Genomic DNA, 20,556 nt, shown 5'->3' with positions numbered 1-20,556 from the left:
AAGAAGCTGTCGCAGCAGGGGGAAAATGGAGAAAAATGTTTATCCGTCTAAGAGGAGCTGAATTCTCGAGGTGATGAAGAATCGAAGTTAATCGAATCAAAGAATCGAAGAGGTCTTCTTAGATGCGGGTAAGGATGATACAGATTTTGACACTTAGGTGGTGGTAAGCAGCAGCCATTTGTTCTTCTTGAGGTCAAAGATGATGACCATGACGATAATCCGGATACGAATTCTCAAGAAGTTGATAGCGTTGATGATCATGGACCTGGCCAGGTGACGCATCTTCGTGTAAACCTCTGATAGAGGCAGTGAAGCAGTGTATGAAGTATGAAAACAGGACACTGATGGTCCAACATAGTTCACGTCTATGGTCAAGACGGGTTAGTCACGGCGACTCGTTTGATTGGTCGATGCTTACACGTGAAGTCAGATTTGCATGTGACGTCACACGTGAAGAAGAGCTTCATGTCGTCCGTGAGCTCCTAGTCCAGCACTTTCAAACTGGGTATGCAGGCCACGGACGCGTACGCATCGGTTGCAGTGATTTTAATCACTTTGGTACTGCGCTTACCGTTTTCGAAACCTTGCCCACCAGTTGGCATTCATTGTGCTGTGTATCGATGACCAATTCGTTTTGATTTTTTACAGACACGTGTCGATTATAATCAACGTTCGTACCGAAATGGTTAACAGCAAGATTGTGAATGGTTTTGATGAAATTTACTCTCGCGGCAAGCTGATCGAGGTGCATAGCTACTCGACGTGATGCAACCTGGTGATGATGTCTCTTCTGACACCGATACTCGAATCACGGTGTACGACACTCGCGTAATGGGTGGAAAGAACCGACGTACGCGTTCAGTGCGAACTTGTTCGAATGATGACGGACCGACCCGAATGAAGAGATCGGTCGGAACAGCAAAGATTGCTGCTGGTGACGTAAGTGAACGCTTGAGGGTGCACTAGTCGAAATTTCTAGCGAAACCGGCAATGGCGGCGAACTTACTTCCGGAAAGCACTTGCACGTTGTGGCGAAGAAAATGGTGGAAAATTGCATGTTGACGGAGTTTGCTCGAGAACACTGCAAACTGATGAAGAAGAATGAAAAATAATGAGAAAGGATATAGGAATGAATTCATTCGTCTCGATGAACCAGAATGAAATACGTGCACAGGTGCCCGAGAAAGGAAGATATTTAGGTGATTGGAAAATTCTGAAGATTGCGAATGTGAACAATTAATGAACTCGGTGATCGACGCTCTAACCGTTATTACACTTTAATTAATTATACTTTAACTAAATGATGATGTAATTAGGCTATTACTACAGCGACACAATGGCGCAATTAAACTAAATCGGTGATACGAACAGAAAAGTACAGAAGATGTGTTCACTAGTTGATGGTACAATTAGAAATACTTTGTCGGACAGAGGTGCCGCGGATCAATCCGTTGGTGGGGAACGCGACGAGTGGGGAGAAACGCTGAAAAACATTTTCCGGTGATCAACCACAGATAGCATTGCAGGTGCCTCGTAGTTTAATTATAATAAATACAAAAATTATTAATAAAAAAGGCACAACATTGCTAAAAGTTTTTCAGATCGCATTCCTAATTATTTTAAGCAAATTGATATTAATTTAATACATACTACTGTAAATGTTTCCCTTAATACGTTTCGTGTTACACGCTGACATATTTATTTAATGTGTTAAAATAACAAATAGTTTGGATGAAAATTTAAGAAAAAAACGTCTAATCGCGGGTATTTGAAACAAAAATTTAAAAAAACGAACGATAGATCATTTTTTTAATCAAGTAAAGTAAAAGAAAATTAAAAATGAGAATAAAATAATGCGAAGAAAAAGAAGCAACCATAAAATGTGAGAATGAACAAAAAAATAATACAAACGAACAGCCAATGTTCAGAATATTAAGATACGAATTATTAATTATGTTATACAAGTGCGTAATAATTTTATTTTCATTATTGCCGATTTAGTCTTTCGTCTCTTTAAAAAGAAGAAAAGACAAATCTAATTTCAATTTTTACATGCATGGTAAAAAAGAGTAAACCGTGTAATATAGAATGTTTGAAATAAAAGCAGCGAAAAAACTAAGAAAATTGAAAACAAATTTATTACTACTGTTGAAGAATCAAAGATCCCGCCGATTCTCTTAAATGTTACTTATCACTGAGGGGTGGCAGCATTTACCGGTGCAACTAATTCGAAAGAAAATCGCGGATTGCTCGCGCATGCGTTTTGAAAGCTCGCGCTACTATCTTCCCGATGATTTTAAAATTCAATTCATCTCAAAAGGCGATTAAGCGAACATGTGTTTCAAGAACTAATTTTTCACGTAGCATTTCTCAACGGCTTTCGCCATCTTGAATTCTCGCGTATTGTTAGTTCATTTGAATTCAGCTTACGTAATCCTTGTTCCTGCAAGGAATAATTCACATTCGAGCAATTTTAACATTAGTCGGTTCAGTCAACAGTTGAAACTGCAAGTGCAACTGCGGCTTAGTTCGAGAGTTCAATTCGAAATTGGGTAAGCACTTGTTATATTTTTTTCTCACCTTCGATGTGATCGAATCAACGATCCCCTCATCGATGGCGAGGTGATCTGAATTTTTTATGTACATTGTAGTGGCAAAATCTGCTCACCAAATTCATACTGATTTTCGCAGAAATAAATTTACGAATTATTTTCATTAACCTTTTAATTTTGTTCATTTATAGCATATCTCTCCTCTATCATCACCTCTCATCGTTTGGATTCGCTCACATTTAGTCTCTTCGAGCCGGATCAAGTGGTGAAGTTCAAAAATGATTGCGAAAACCAAAAAAAGTGTGTCTGTTTATCTGTAAAATCTTATTTCGACATTTCAACGGTTTTTCTTATCCTTTGTTCTCTTTGTTCGTCGCAATTATCGTTGTCCTTCCCCGCGAGATGAAGTTCGACCTCTACGCGTGCTTTGTTGTGTTGACAATGCGACATGTTTCAACTTATTCGCGTATTTCGAAATATCAGTGGTGTTTAACCGTTTAGCAGTTTCTCGGTAGTGCTCAATTGTTTTATAGAAATATTCATTTTGTACGAGAGATGTCTCACCTGTCGCGTTCCGCTCACGGGTCGTTCAAATTGTGCGCCTTTGTCTTCGGAACGCTTCGGAACTTTTCGAGTCGTGTTGATTCGTTCGGTTGAACGATCCCCCACCACCACATCATCAGGAACCTATCTAGTGGTGCCACAAAAAGTGGGGGAAAAGTTACCTCGCGATTATCAAGCGAATTGACAATCAAAATACATAAGTCAATGGGTCGACGGTTCATCATGAAGTATTTGGTGAATTTATTATCAACTGATCCAGTGCCGTCTATGGAGTCTCACCTATCACACAAAGTAATTCAAAGCAACTTGCCAAGACTCTCTTCACTATATTGGAAATTGTTTCAAGTTGGATCACTCAACCAGGGAAGCTTGGAGACCACTCTAGGTTCCATTCTGGATTACCTCACATTTGCTTAATTAGAAACATTTCTGAACGTACGAATGCAACATTAGGGGCAACATCTAAAGATGCAAGAAAGACAGTTTCTCAGAGTTCGATCATGGAAGCCACCAAAAGGACAATTCAAGAAGAAACGCAGAGAACATCAAGTGACTCATCGTACCTTTGTGAAACTGTGAGGGGGGGGTTATTATATTGTCAGTTGTCTTCGTTTTCGAAGTTTAAGTATATGTGATTGGTGGCAGCTGGCAGTAGAACAGCAGCTGTGTAGAGATGCAGTCGTCAGTTCATCTATTCAGCCAATTGCAGCCAGATTAATGTTACTTGCTACTACTTTTGCTAAGCTCAATGACACAACGTTTCTACAGGTCCATCTATGATGGATTCAGGCTCAGAACTTATCTTTGTATTGAAACATCTCATAAGCAACTTGATACGCTACGATAAAGTTCATCAATACAAGTTATTGATATTAGTGGACAAAGATGAATGAGCGTAATTGCGTGGTATCATTTAGTTCACTTAAAGGTCAGTACATTCTTTGCACAAGGTCACAATTTCACGTCACATCCTGGAGATGGTTTCTATATTATTGCCATCCTCTGAAGCTCTAATCAACAGAGGCCCCACCTTAAGAAGATTAGTATAAAAAAAGAATTCTGTAAGAAAAAATTTATACAAAAAAATGTCATTATAAGATAAATTAAAAAAAAAATTTTTTAAATGGAATTTGATTAAAACAAAATAAAAAATTAAATAATTTTAAAATAAAACAGAGTAAAAAAAAGAAACGTTAATTAAAAAACAATAAACATAGAGAAGTTTTAATATGAGAAAATAAAAATAAACAAAGTTTAAATAAAAAAATATAAAAAAAAAATTATTAAAATAAGGACGCTCAGATATGAAGATTAACAATAATCATCTTATATAAAAAGACTTAATGTATATCTTTTATAAAAATCTTTTATAAAAAAAAATATATATAAAAAATATATATATATAAAATATATTAGTAAATAAAAAGATTCTGCTAATAAAATTTATACAAAAAAAATGTTTTTATAAAATAAATTAAAAAACAAAAAATTATAAAAAAAGAAATTTTATTAAAATTAAAAAAAAATCAATTTAAATAAAAGAAGAATAAAAAAAGGAAATAGAAAGTAAAATAAAAATAACAACAAGAAATTTTATTAGGGGAAAATAAAAAAAATAAATTTCAATATAAAAATTAAAAAAAAAATTTAAAGAAAAGAAAAAAAATAAAAAGATTTTAAATAAACAAAAAAAAGCTATTTAGAAAAAAAATATTATTAAAATAAGGACACACAAAAATGAAGAATTATAATAATCATGCAATAATCCAACCCAAACACCAGCGAATGTACTTCTGCTGTACTCTTTCTAACTCGCCTTATTTTGCTTAACCGAAGAGCTTTGCTCCACAAAACATCACTCCTTTAACCAGGCTATCAAACATCATTATTCCTCTTATGAAATCGTCCTTGAACTTCCTCCTCCGATGCCCTAGACTTGTCTTACCACTACATTTGCCCTTTTCACTCTTTCTTTCACATGGCTCGTAATGTTCCCGTTCCTCTGTAACCTGTAAATATAGAAATTTTGTCACGGTTTCTATTACATGCCCTTTCCATTCCCAATCATTTTTCTTCTTCTTCCATCAGCTCTCCCAGAAGATGAGCATCTTTGCTTTCTCTGCATTTAGTTGGAGCTTTTTTCTGTTTAGGTGTGAAGTGACCAGAATTTTTCTTTCCCTCGTATCAGCAAATTTTAAATAAATAATTATACAAAAAAAAAGGCATGCAAAAAAAAAATTATAAACATACAAACAAACAAAAATATATAAGTCTTTTAACTCTACAGCACATAAGATTTCATAAGGCCGTTACTTCTAATAGCGGATAATTCTTAATAATTGTAATAACCCGTTACCGTAAGATACATAAGACTCATAAGAAGGGTCATCATAACTAACATAAGAGCCGACAAAACTGAACTAAACTCCTTCACTCACCTCTATAACTCTTGTATAACTCCTCTATAACTCCTCTATAACTCGTCTATAACTCTTTTATACCTTTTCATCGAACGACGAAGCATCGGCCTCCCCCACGGGTGACGCATACAGCCTCTGTTCCTCACACTTAATCTTAAGAATACCGATATCCTAAATAAACATCCGCACGCACTCACACTAGTGCAGGCGCCAACGTGCACGAACCTGCATAAGACGTTTACAAATCCCAATAAAAAAAAATTTTAAAAATCAAATTCTACAAAAAAAAAAAACAAAAAATTTCTAATATAAAAAATAAAAAAAAAATTCTAATTCTACTATAAAATAAAAAAGAAATAAAAAATTTATAAAAAAAAAAAATAAAAAAAAATAATTTTTTACTATTAAAAAAAAAAACAATTTCTAAAAAAAAGGAAATAAAAAAAAACAAGCAAAAAAGAAAAAATATTCTAATGAAGACGCTCAGAAGTGAAGCATTACAATAATCATATTTTACAAAAAAACTTCTTGTAACGCTTCTATCATCATAGCGTCTTTTCGAAAAAAAAATTTTCAATAAATAATTATACAAAAAAAACATACAAACAAACAAAAATATATAAATCCCAATAAAAAAAAATTAAAAAAATCAAATTCTACAAAAAAAAAAAACAAAAAAATTTCTAATATAAAAAATAAAAAAAAAAATTCTAATTCTACTATAAAAAAAAAGAAAAAAAAAATTATAAAAAAAAAAAAATAAAAAGAAATTAAGTTTTCTATTAAAAAAAAAACAATTCTAAAAAAAAGGAAATAAAAAAAAACAAACAAAAAGAATAAATATTCTAATGAAGACGCTCAGAAATGAAGCATTACAATAATCATTTTTTACAAAAAAACTTCTTGTAACGCTTCTATCATCATAGCGTCTTTTTGAAAAAAAAAATTTTAAATAAATAATTATACAAAAAAAAAGTCATGCAAAAAAAAAATTATAAACATACAAACAAACAAAAATATACAAATCCCAATAAAAAAAAATAAAAAAAATCAAATTCTACAAAAAAAAAAAACATAAAAATTTCTAATATAAAAATAAAAAAAAAATTCTAATTCTACTATAAAAAAAAAAGAAATAAAAAATTTCTAATAGGAAAAATAAAAAGAAATAAAGTTTTACTATTAAAAAAAAAAAAATTTCTAAAAAAAAGGAAATAAAAAAAAACAAACAAAAAAGAATAAATATTGTAATGAAGACGCTCAGAAATGAAACATTACAATAATCATTTTTTACAAAAAAACTTCTTGTAACGCTCTATCATCATAGCGTCTTTTTAAAAAAAAAAATTTTAAATAAATAATTATACAAAAAAAAAAGTCATGCTAAAAAAAATTATAAACATACAAACAAACAAAATATACAAATCCCAATAAAAAAAAATAAAAAAAATCAAATTCTACAAAAAATAAAAACATAAAAAATTTCTAATATAAAAAATAAAAATAAAAATTCTAATTCTACTATAAAAAAAAAAGAAAAAAAAAATTAAAAAAAAAAAAATAAAACAAATGATTTTTACTATTAAAAAAAAAAAACAATTTCTAGAAAAAAGAAAATAAAGAAAAACAAACAAAAAAGAATAAATATTGAATGAAGACGCTCAGAAATGAAACATTACAATAATCATTTTGTACAAAAAACTTCTTGTAACGCTTCTATCATCATAGCGTCTTTTTGAAAAAAAAAATTTTAAATAATAATTATACAAAAAATGTCATGCAAAAAAAAAATTATAAACATTCAAACAAACAAAAATATACAAATCCCAATAAAAAAAAATTAAAAAAAAATCAAATTCTACAAAAAAAAACATAAAAAATTTTTAATATAAAAAATAAAAAAAAAAATTCTACTATTATAAAGTATAAAAATATACAGATTATAATAAAAAAAAAATAAAAGAAATAAGGTTTTACTATAAAAAAAAAAGAAATAAAAAATTTCTAATAGAAAAAATAAAAAGAAATATGTTTTACTATTAAAAAAAAAACAATTTCTAGAAAAAGAAAATAAAAAAAAAAAAACAAAAAGAAAAAAGATTTTAATGAAGACGCTCAGAAATGAAGCATTACAATAATCATATTTACAAAAAAACTTCTTGTAACGCTTCTATCATCATAGCGTCTTTTCGAAAAAAAAAATTTTCAATAAATAATTATACAAAAAAAACATACAAACAAACAAAAAATAATAAATCCCAATAAAAAAAAATTAAAAAAAATCAAATTCTACAAAAAAAAAAACATAAAAAATTTCTAATATAAAAAATAAAAAAAAAAATTCTACTATTATATCTATCTACTATATCAATTCTACTATAAATCCTAATAAAAAAAAATAAAAAAAATCACATTCCAATAATAAAAAATAAAAAAAATCAATTCCTAATAAAAAATAAGAAAAATGATAGAAAAATACGCAAGCTTTCTAATAAAAAAAAAAACACATTCTACTATTAAAAAAAATATAAAAGTTAAGAATTTCTATTAAAAATAAAAATAAAAAATAACGATACTTGTATATAACAGGCTATAGTAATCAAACAAGTTATAGGTCAAGGGGTACTAGAGATTTCAGGAATCAAAATGCTGATTCAACAGTATATTGGAATGATCAACAACATCCACAAAATAAATTTCATGCAAAGAAACAAAACCCAAATCAAAGGAAAATACCAGGATATTTATTCAATAAGCCTTGCTGAAACTTTGCTGCTCTTTCAGCAATTGCAAAATACTTGTATATTCCACACGTTAATGTTTTTAAACGAATATCAGAAGAAATCAACAAATTCCATACTGGACAAAAGATAACTCTTAAAAGAAAAAATACCTTACCTCCAATTTAAGCTTTCGAAGATAGCAATTTCCTAGATTATGTAATGGAAGAAATAAAGAGGCAATGATTTCTAAAGTTAAGGATTGATGATAATTGAATACATAAGCATTATAGAAGAGTAGAACTTATAGAGTATCCGAAATATTGTTAAGGAACCAGTGGAACAGCTTCGAATGTGGCTTTGAATGGGGAAAGGAACTTCGACAAGAAGGAAGGATTTTGTTTTGGAATTAGTGGTAATAACCACAAAAAGATAAAGAGTTTTGGTATACGCACAAAAATTCGACGGGATAGGACTAACAGAACCATGGGCTGAAGAAACGTATTGGAAAAAAAGGAAGAACATATTACCTAAAGAATAAGATAGGAGTTGTCAGTACGTGAAAAGAGAGAAGAAAATAGGCTGAGCGAGGGGCGGGATCGTCACTGGAATAAAACAAAAGTTGAACAGAAAAGAAGAGATGACAGAATTGGAAGGATTTGCGGATAGAACAGTGAAGATAGATAATGATATATGGGTGTTACGGATAATATATAACGGAGAGGACCTGACGAATTCTGGAGAAAAACAGAGAGAAATAATAATGGAGGAAGAAGAGAGGGAAATACTGATAATAGGAGAGGATTTGAATGCTAGGGTTGAAAAGAATGGAGATATGTACACGCTGGAGAACAGGAAGAAGATCGGAAACAGATGCAATCGAAGGATGTCACGAAAAATGAGGAAGGTGAACAGCTATTAAGACTATTGGAGGAAAGAGGTTGGCATACTGCAAATGTAAACATAGATGGAGACGAAATAAGAGAATGTATTTAGGTGAGAAGTTCTGGTGGGACAAAGAATGCAGAAGAAAGAAAAAAACTGTACAAGAAGTGGAGAAAAGGCGTTGTAAAGAGTATAGGGTCAGTTATGGATAAAATGGCTATAGGTCGGCCTCCTACTGTGCCGCGATGATGGTTGCGGGGGTCATCCCTCTTAACCATCTAGAAACCCAACTAAAGCTACGAAAACGAGGTCTCGGTGCGACTACCAAAATTCATGGGAAATATTCTCGAAATTTGTTTGTAACAAATTGAGTCCATCTTTAAAATTCGATGCATTACTTTCGACGCCAGGAAATACGATCTGGTCTTCGAAGCTTTAACCCAGAAATCATGGAACAGATCTCAGACTTTTCCGCGAAAATCTAGAAATAGATAAGTACACTTCCATTAAAAAAACTAATGGTACAGAGACTAACGGATACAAAAGAAGCTGCAAGATAGTGAAAAAAACCCGAGATTTGAAGGTTTAAGGACGGAGACAAGACCAGAATACCTGGGGAGAAACGGAAGAGGATGAAATCAGAGGCTGATGGTGAGAGCAACATGTGGCAACATAGAGGAAAACGATTAGTACTGGTTAGAACTGGTTAGAAAAAGAGATGCGCATTGTGTAGTTTAAAGCCAGGAGGACAGTTACTGCATAAAAGGCAAAGGAACTAGCTCCAGTTGATTCCGCGGAGGCAACGGTAGTGCGCGTGAGGACAGCTTTTACCGAGCGATCTTAAGAATAGTGTGAAAGGTCATTCTGATCGAGAACCGGCCATTGTTGCTTCTCTGCGTGCATGCATAAAATAGATAGGATTGCATGCTAACGGTGTGTTCACTGCGCGAGAGAGATAGATGTCGCGAAATACACCTGACCGACTGCCCGGCGTAGGTAAACGCTAGGAATGTGTTGAGCCATGCGATTGGAAGAGAGCAAGCCCCCTCCCTGAGGTAATTAGAACTTTTCCGAATTTCCCGGAGGCAGGGTGGGGGTAAACCTTCCAGTCCTTCTCAGGACTTGCTATGAAGAAAAAAGAGGGCGCTGAGAGGCGTCGAGAAGGAGAGTTGTGTGCGTGTGCGTGTGTATGGTCGAGACTTAGAGCCAATGGGGGGACGCCTGAACGTGCGTGTGGCACGCATGTATTATAGACCTATAGACAACTTTGAAGCACCTTATAAAAGAGTCCCATAAACTAGTGAGAACGGATTTGAAAAAAGAGGTGATACTTAAAGGGAAAAAGAATGAGAAGGTAGAGGGCTGGTTTAGCTATGTGGATAAGCAAAAGAAGAAGGTTAGTAAGGAGCGAAACCAAAGAACAGCAGTAACATAAGAGACGGCACAGAAAAGTTAAAGTAGTATTAAGATATAGACAATGATTAGATAGGGTTTTGGAGAGAGGAATGAGGAGCAAAGTAGAAAAGCGTAAATCAAGCCACTTCGCAACAACGCTGTGTAGAACATCGATGATACATACGACAGTAATCGTGTTAACAATAATATTTCAAAAGGATGTTTTTTAGAAATCTAAAAGGAAAGGTGTAAAAAAAAAATGTGTTCACAAAAAAAATTAAAAAAAAAACTTTATTAAAAAAAGATTTATTAAATAAAAGAGGTAGTAAAAAAAAGTTTGTTAAATAAAAAATGTGTACAAAAAAAAATTACAAAAAAAGACTTTATTAAAAAAACAAAAAATTAAATATAAAAGGTAGTAAAAAATGTTTGTTAAATAAAAAATTTGTATACAAAAAAAATTAAAAAAATAAGCTGTAATAAAAAAAGATTTATTAAATGAAAAAGATGATAAAAAAAAGTTTAATAAATGGAAGAAAGAATTAAAAGGAAGTATAAAGAAATAATATTTAAAAAAAATATATATTTAAATAAAATTAGTGTATTTGTGTGAAAAAATTCAAAAAAAGAAATTTGTATTCAGAAACGATTGTGATAAAAAATTGATCAAACCTTTTGCTTCGGTGCGCTCAAAAAGAAATGTTCCCTAGGCAGCTGGCCTGTCTGCGGGAGTTCGCTGAGAAATAGCTTCTACTGCCGACCATCTGATGACGCTGAACGCAACCCTTAAATAGCATAGATAAAAAAATCAACGATAAATAGTTTGTTTTTGTAGTTATGCTTCTTGTGGCGCGTATGGGAAAATTTACAGGTACTTTTTTTTTGTATGTATTCACAAGATATTAGGTTGATGCGTTGTAAACGTCGAGTTTTAAAGTAAATTTAGAAAACTTCATATCTTTTTTCCAAATCTGTTTATTTAATCAAAATTAACTGTATTTGCTCCTATACACTTTTCCCAACGAGATTATAATGCACAAATGTTTGTCTTAAAGAAATTCCGATCTTTAGAATCAATAAACTCTAATAGGAACATTTCCACACTGTTTTCATTTGTAAATTGTTCAGATCGTAAAAACTGTTGTTTAAATGTTTAAAAAAATTAAATTTAGTTAGCGAAAAATCCGGTGAATAAGATACGTGCGGCAAAACTTCATATTTTAATTCATTTGAAAAAATCGGGTTAGTAATGATGAGAATACGTTTATGCGATCGAACTTATTTCGTTTGGTTAGTAAATGCGGTACCTATTTATTAACTTTTGTCAATTTCAAAAAACTTTCACAATATTGTTTTATGGTCAATTTTCATTCTAAAAGCAAGTTCCTTTGTAGATAAAGTTAGATTCGTTTCCACCCATGCTTTCATAGCATCATTTTTCACAGACGTTTTGGGTCTTATTTTAAGGGGAAAATTCACGAGACGGTAGTTTTTCAAACCAACGATGCACTATTACACTGTTAACAGTATTCTTCCCAAACGACTGGTTTATATCGCGAACAAGTTGTGCAGCAATATTATCAAGTTTACACTCATATACAAAAAATTACACGAATAACGATTGTATTGATATGTTTACAATATTTACAAAAAAAAATAAAAAATTAAACACTTTTGAGAAAATCTGCATTGTTGAAATGTGACTTTGGCAATGGACAATACGATTACAAACAAAGTTACGTAAAAAATTAGCAAGTAACGAAAATAGGGGAAAAAAAAACGTTTACATTTAAAGAAAATCCGATATTTTATATGCATCAACCTAATATTTAGAGGACGGAAAAAAAATTCCAAAGTGATGTAGATAAGGTCCACCCTAATGTATAAATTAGCCTTATCTCTGCATAGCACTTATTAATTAAGACTATTAGTCTTATAATAGTTGAATAATTTAGTAATTCAGTAATTTTTTAAACTTACCTTTACTGTAGCTATAGATACTTCTTCCAAAGAGCACAGTGTTTAATTTATAATTTGAAAACTACTTTTGAAGACGAGTATTCACTATTCCTAGAGATATGGTCCTTCTACTTCGAGCTTCGTTCCTCAACTGATCTAGAAGAGCTAACATTAGGCCCTTTTATACAAAATTCTAAAAAAAAGAGTGGGGATAGTTAACCATGATGGAAAAGTGGAGGGGAAAAGTTTTCTAAGATCTGAAAACCTTTAGAACGAAATGACCACGCCTCCTTTCTCCAACTGTCCAATGACGATAAGAACACTAACTTCTGTAGACTAAAAATTCTGATTACAGGAGGGAAAGCTCTCCAAGTACTAAAAGGGGAGGGGTAAAGTATGAGCACACCTACCAACAAGGATAAGTGGGAGAAAAATCATCTGTATAGTAGTAAAAGAAGATTTGGACAAATATTATCAAGAAAGAGCTTGACGATTTACGACGCAATAGAATAACGGTATGTTTTAATAGCGATGGAAAGGTGCTAGTGTACGTGAGGATTTTTTTCACTGCAGATATCTTTAACTGAAAATCTGTTTGTTCGAAAAACATGACATGAAACCATTTTTTAGTGGTAGGTTTAAATTTAAGTATTAATTTATATTTATTTTTTTCCAGCTGATCTTTAGTTTTCCTTAATTATTCTGTAAATTATATGAGTAAATTATTATTTGCTATTTGCTACTTATTCTACCGATTTCGGAAAATATTTTCTATCGTCTAGATCAGTCGAGGAACTAATCTTGAAGTAAAAGGAATAAAACTCCCAGAATAGTGAACATAAGACTGTAATTATAGTTTGAAAATTGTAAATAAAAAAAAGAGGACAATTTTATTCGATTTTGATAAATTTGGTTTAAAAAATGATTCATTTTATATTTTTTTAACTTAAAGGGATGATTTATCGATTCTTTTAACTTTTACAAAAAAATTTCTCCTCTTAAAATCTCAAAAGGGCGGATTTATAGTTTAATCTTCTGGGTGTGTCGCGGCGAGAATTGTTGATTAAAGGAATTTTTAATTTGAACTAAGTATGTTCATGTAGAAAGTTGAAAATTCATCGAAAAGACGTGTAAATAATTTCCGCTTGATTGATAAAAATCTTGTTTAGTTATCGTTTGCACCGATTTTAAAATATAGTTTTAAAGTAAAAACAGGTTTAAAGCACAAATGTAAGAAAGTCACGTATATAAGTTTTAATAAGAGAAATACTTGGAATTTATTTTAAGCAGTTTTGTTAACATGGTCTTTTGCTTTTGTGTTTCAGTATTTCATTGTAAAAATTGAAGAAAGGAAGATATGGATCAAATCAATGAAATTACCCGCATTATGGACATCGATGTCTATATCGTAAATAAACAATATTTGTATAAAGAAATAAGTATTGTGGAAGTGAATATCGGAAATCGTATTAGTAAAAACAATTTCTTTTTGAGAAAAAAGTTTTCGACATTATGTGAGAGCGTCCGAAGACGGCGTGTTACATGACAAAATTAGTTCATGGAATATCATTCCGGGACTTCGGTCGCGAAAAGTACGAGCAAAATTAAGTGCACCCAGAATTAAATAAATTACGCCAAAGACATAGGTCGAAGCTTTTAATAGCATATAAAGGAGGACATATCGAAAGAGATCTGTTAAATCAGGCATCCATCAAGAGTTGCAACTTAGAAACATTTGATTGTCCTAAATTTGAGGTCTTAATTAAAATATATGAACATAGAAATTTAAATAATTTTTATCTCCATACATCGGCAAAATAAATCAACCCTGTACACTGTTGTCCTTTTCTGAAAAACAAGTGTATAGAGAATAAATTAAGGATAAAAGATATTTTTTGTTAATTTTTAAAATTTTTATCGCCAATTGTTTCTTATGATTTTTCATAAGTATTTTTTTTTTATTATAATTTAATACCGTTTTCTAAAGATTACTGTTTCCACAACGAGACAAATTATAACTATGTCTGTTTTCGCCGCAATGTATAAATATGTAAAAAAAATGAAGATCTCATTATTCCTTTAAAAAAATTATTAATTTATTTATATTCTTATTAATTTCATATTGTATATAGCGACGAAGAACCTTTCTTTAAACCGTGTCCGTGCGTAAGACTGCCAACTTTCTTTTAATTAATTTTAAGTTAAGTCTGTAGAGCAAAATTGTTATCTGCAAAGCTATTCTGCAATCCATATGTACATACCGAATTTAAATAAACATTGAAACTTTATAAAGATTCCAATCAAAAACAATGCGTAACTTTTGCAATACCGCCTTTTATATAAATATGATGTAAATATGCTATGTACATCCGTAGAGATGTAAGAATTTCTACAATAAAAGAAGTAATTACGATCTTCAGTAAGCGTTATAACTTCGGTTTAGCCAATACCGGTTTACATACCTTCTCGGAAAAAATTTGCTGAAAAATACTGATTTCGTAAGTAACCTAAAAAGGTTCTAGAGTCTCGTAATTTTTTAGATTTGATTTAATAATAATAACTTTACCACCATGTACCTTTAGTGAAGTACACCTTATAGCCCTAGATTTTGAAAATATATCTGTTAAGTTTGTCTCAGATATCAACATTATTTGAACGTCATGATTTTTTAAAAAAGATTCCGTTGCATTAGATCATTGGCGTTCCCAAAGGCAATAATGAAGGGTCATGTCTTTATTAACTTTGTTGTTAGTTTGCGTTATAATTAGCAGTATCTGGGCCGCTACAAAAGAGTTAAGTTGATACAATATCTATGGATTTCTTGCATTCTTACAGTAAGCGACTGATCTTAAATGCAAATGGTACAGTATGTATACATATAAGCGATTAGTTTCATTTCTAGTAAATTTATTTTTCACTGCTTCCTAACTTTTATTCTTTTATTATTTAATTCGTTTTCTTTGCTTTTGTTTGATACAAGCCTTTTACTGAAATTGTCCATTTTATAATAAATGTTAAAATATACACACAAGACACACTAATTATTCTTCGTAAAATAAGTTTTGTAAAATCTGTTAAAAATTTTTGTAAAATCGTTTGAAATAAAATGACTTCGCTTAATGTCCTCAACTAACCTACAACGATAAAAACATTAGCCCCTCTAAATCGAAACTTCTGAATAAAAAAGGAAAAACTCGCCAAGTATTAAAAGAAAAAGGGTTAAATTTGACCACACGTACCGTCAAGGATGTATGGAAGAAAAAACATCTCTATTGTAGTAAATGAGGATCTGGACAAATACTTCCAAGGAAGCTTGACGATTGTTCCAAACAATGGAATAACGAAATGTTTTAATAGGACTAACGATTGAAAGGTGTTATTGTACGTGAGGATTTTTCAAACAGCAGGAGTCTTTAACTGAAAATCTCTTTATTCGAAAAACGTGTCATCAAGGTTTCCTTTTTTCACTGTTATGCTTAAATTGAAGTATTTCTTTTATCTGAGCTTTGTCCAAAGTACAAATCCTAGACTTTCACCACTGTCTTCGGAATAAAAAAATTTTATTTTAAAAGAAAAAGAAGAGTGAAGATTTCTGTCCAACATTCCTGGCCAACAAAAGATATTTTCAGACGAAAAAGAACAGAAAGTTCCCGGCGAGTTTCGTCATCTATGCTATTTCAAATCAATGGGAACTTTTTTTTGGTAGATATACTTAAGAATGTGATAGAATAACAGAGAGAAAAAAGGCATGTACAGTGGTTCTTAAAAATATTCGTAAAAAAATCTAATTTTGGAATAGGCAAGGAAATATAGCGATAATGCAATTTATTGTTTATTAATACTAGTATTTGTTACATAGTATAGTCATTTACTACAATACTTCATACGAGATGTATGGATATTTATTGCATACATTTTCCAGCCGATCTTTTGTTTTCCTTAAATATTCGGTTATTTATATAATTAAATTATTATTTGCTATTTCCTACTTATTGTACCGATATCGGAAAATATTTTCATATTCCTTGTTTATAAGAAATATGTTAATGAACAAGAATTTCTAAAATCTATGTTTAAAATTGATTGATGTACGAATAACTTTCTACTCCCACGGTATACGATTTCAAAAGAAAGTTCAAAGAAAAATTGGAAAAGTCATTAAAGAAAAATTAAATGTTCAGAGTGAGTCAGTAACTATTGCTTATTCCACGCTAAATAATTTATAAGATAGGGAGATGAGAAATGAAATAAAGACAAATATATACATAATGAATATATAGCTTTTTATAAAAATAAAAGTTACAATAAAGTTTACAATTAATACGACTAAGAAAAAAATGATACTTTTAATACAAACCCTTATAACTGTAACTGAGGAATACTTGAAATACAGACATTTAAGAGCTTCGTCTAACTTTTCTGGATATATCTTTCTAGGTTTCCCCTTCAATTAGAATATAAATTTTTCTTTTTAATAGCCTTGGATATAGTGTGGGTCATTTTCTGTTGAATAGTAACTGATTTTACAAAACTTATTTTACACGCTTATGTATATATGTATTACAATATAATTAGTCTCTTGTATTTATTTTAACATCTATTATAAAATGGAAAATTTCAGTAACAGGTCTGTATTAAACAAAAGAAAACAAAAAAAGTAAGAAAATAAAAGAAAAAAAATGAAGAAATAGTGAAAAATTTATTTTAAAGAAATTATCTATTTACTTATATAAATATACATACTTTTAACTTTTGTACTTAAGCTCAATCGCTTACAATTTTCTAAAATTATTTAAAGTTATTACAATAATAATAACAATTACATATAATCTTATTAATATAAATTTCGAAAAATTTCATTCACAGAACACTGGCGGGATTTGGTATATGCGGCAATGAGATTTCGAGTTCCTAACGCCAAATAATTAATTAATTTATATAAATAAAACTTATTTCGTAGTTAATAAATAAATAATCATCAAAAAATTGATTATGATTATTGAATCGAGACGAATAAGTCCTGTACGAAATTTCTGCAATACATATTTAATTTTTTTCTAAAAATAAACAAAATAAGAAGAAGCAAATAATATAAGAATATAATTAAAATATATGTTTGTATAGCCTGCGCATGGCTTTATCATTATGATGATTACAGTTTATAGTTCTACGGCGGTTAAGTATGAATATAAATCTCTTGGTATTTTATTGTTATTTTCGATCAGAAAACGTTAAGACATTGAACGCCGATTTCGCGTTATTACCGGATTATTTTTACAATATGTTATGTTTCAAACATTGAAACTTTGATTGATTTTACTTTCCATTGTTTATTTTTCTCTGCGTTTGTCTAATTTCTAACAAGATATAGATAATATTTTATGCAAAATCAGATCAACAATTATTCTGTAGAAATTAATTTAAAAGTCAATATTAATACAATGGCGTTCAATGCGTGCTTTTTTTTTTTTAACTCTATACATCTTTACAATTTGTTCGTAGACATTTGGTAAATTGTTATGTAAGTGTAAAAATATAGCAAAAAATATAGTATCTCCAATGAGAAAGCGACGCTATTGTCGTTTATTTCACTTAGTTATAGTTTTTAGTATGTCTTTTGGGTGGATTCTTTTGTGCCTTCTAGGAATATATTGGTTGTAATTATCGTTGGCTAGGGGGTTTATGTGAGTATCAATTCTTCTTTTGTATCTGTTGGTTGACTTGGTTATTTCTTCTTCTATCGTAGGAATATATAGGTCCTTCCTTATGTCTTCATTTCGGACGTACCATGGAGCGTGGACGTACCACGATCCTCGATTGTGCGTAGGGTAGGAAAAAAGAAAATTGGTTTTTCCTTTTTAAAAAAGCGTACGCCACGTTCCATCTCTTTTAAAATAGCTGCCTCTTTTTAAATATTTTCTTATAACTTTATCATCAACTTTTAAAGCATCCCTCAAATAAGAATACGACCAGGAAGGATTATCCGTTATTAGATAAAATAAAAATTGTATAATGTTGTATTCGTTCCATATTCGATGGTAATAAAAATGTTTCCAATCACAAATAATGAAAATTTTATACCAATATTTAACTGTCTCTGAACATACTTCAGGAAACTGATAATAATTCGATGATAGAAGCTCTTCTGTAGCATTTTCAGCACTTTTACCTCTTATATAATTTTTCCACACTTTAAACAGCACTTCTTCTAATTTCGGGGAAGCCATGTTTAAAAATGTTCAACAAAGAACTTGAAACTCTGAAAATAACAAACGAATCTTTATATCCAAATATTAAAATAACACTTAATATAAAAGTTTAACGTTGATTATAATATATCAGTCTAGTCGTAATTTGTTGGGATTGTAGACCAATCCGAATAAATATAAATAGTTCGTACTGTTGTGTAGATTTGATATCGTAGAAGGAATCGTTATTAATAGAACTAATTAGCAGTAAATATGCTAAATATGTAATTGTTTTATAGCAGGAAAGATTTTGTACACAATGTTTATGATACTTGAATATCAAACTCTAAAATCAGGAAATCAGAAATTATTTGTAAATCGCACAAGAATAGCTGGCACGCTAGTCGAAAAACTTAGAGCAAAGCCAATATGGCGTAACTGTATGCACAACCTGTGCACAAACGATTTATACAAAATGATGTAGATAAGAACCGATCTAATATATAAATTAGCCTTATCTCTGCATAATACTTATTAATTAATACTATTAGTCTTATAATAGTTGAATAATTTAGTAATTCAGTAATCTTTTAAACTTACCTTTACTGTAGCTGTGGATACTTCTTCCAAAGAGCACAGAGTTTAATTTATAATTTAAAAACTACTTTCAAAGACCAGTATTCACTATTCCTAGAGATATGGTCTTTCTACTTCGAGCTTCGTTCCTCGACTGATCTAGACGAGAGAAATATTACGCCCTTTATCCAAAATTCTGAAAAGAGGGGGAATAGTGAACCTTGATCGAAAGTGGAGGGGACTTGCATTTGCATTCAAGACCGAGATTGCCCGAAGATTGCCGAAGATCCTTCGTTTGTGTATTAGTGCACACGGACGCTCGCACGCACACTAGCCCGCAAGCACGCACACTAGCCCGCTCGCGTGTAAAAGCCGACTGAGAGGCGGGACTTGCTTCCCCACTCTTACAATTACTTTTACCACTCTTTCTCGCTTATTTTTGCAAATACGAAGATAAACCTTACAACATTTTTTTAGTATTTTTCAATTCTCTACAACTTTTGTTTGAAACTTTTTTCGATTAAATGCCTAGATTCTAAAATAAGGCTATCTTTTATCTTTAGAACGAAATGACCACGCCTCCTTTCCCTAACTGTCCAAAGACGATAACAACACTAACTTCTCTAGACTGAAAATTCTGATTACAGGAGGGAAAGCTCTCCAAGTACTAAAAGGGGAGGGGTAAAGTATGAGCACACCTACCAACAAGGATAAGTGGAAGAAAAATCATCTGTATAGTAGTAAAAGAAGATTTGGACAAATATTATCAAGAAAGAGCTTGACGATTTACGACGCAATAGAATAACGGTATGTTTTAATAGCGATGGAAAGGTGCTAGTGTACGTGAGGATTTTTTTCACTGCAGATATCTTTAACTGAAAATCTGTTTGTTCGAAAAACATGACATCAAACCATTTTTTAGTGGAAAGTTTAAATTTAAGTCTTAATTTATATTTATTTTTTTCCAGCTGATCTTTAGTTTTCCTTAATTATTCTGTAAATTATATGAGTAAATTATTATTTGCTATTTGCTACTTATTCTACCGATTTCGGAAAATATTTTCTATCGTCTAGATCAGTCGAGGAAATAATCTTGAAGTAAAAGGAATAAAACTCCCAGAATAGTGAACATAAGACTGTAATTATAGTTTGAAAATTGTAAATAAAAAAAAGAAGACAATTTTATTCGATTTTGATAAATTTGGTTTAAAAAATGATTCATTTTATATTTTTTTAACTTAAAGGGATGATTTATCGATTCTTTTAACTTTTACAAAAAAATTTCTCCTCTTAAAAT

Source organism: Polistes fuscatus, unplaced genomic scaffold (genome assembly GCF_010416935.1).
Source record: "Polistes fuscatus isolate 324 unplaced genomic scaffold, CU_Pfus_HIC Scaffold16, whole genome shotgun sequence".
Lineage (NCBI taxonomy): Eukaryota > Metazoa > Arthropoda > Insecta > Hymenoptera > Vespidae > Polistes > Polistes fuscatus.
Note: the sequence above shows the minus strand (reverse complement) of the source record.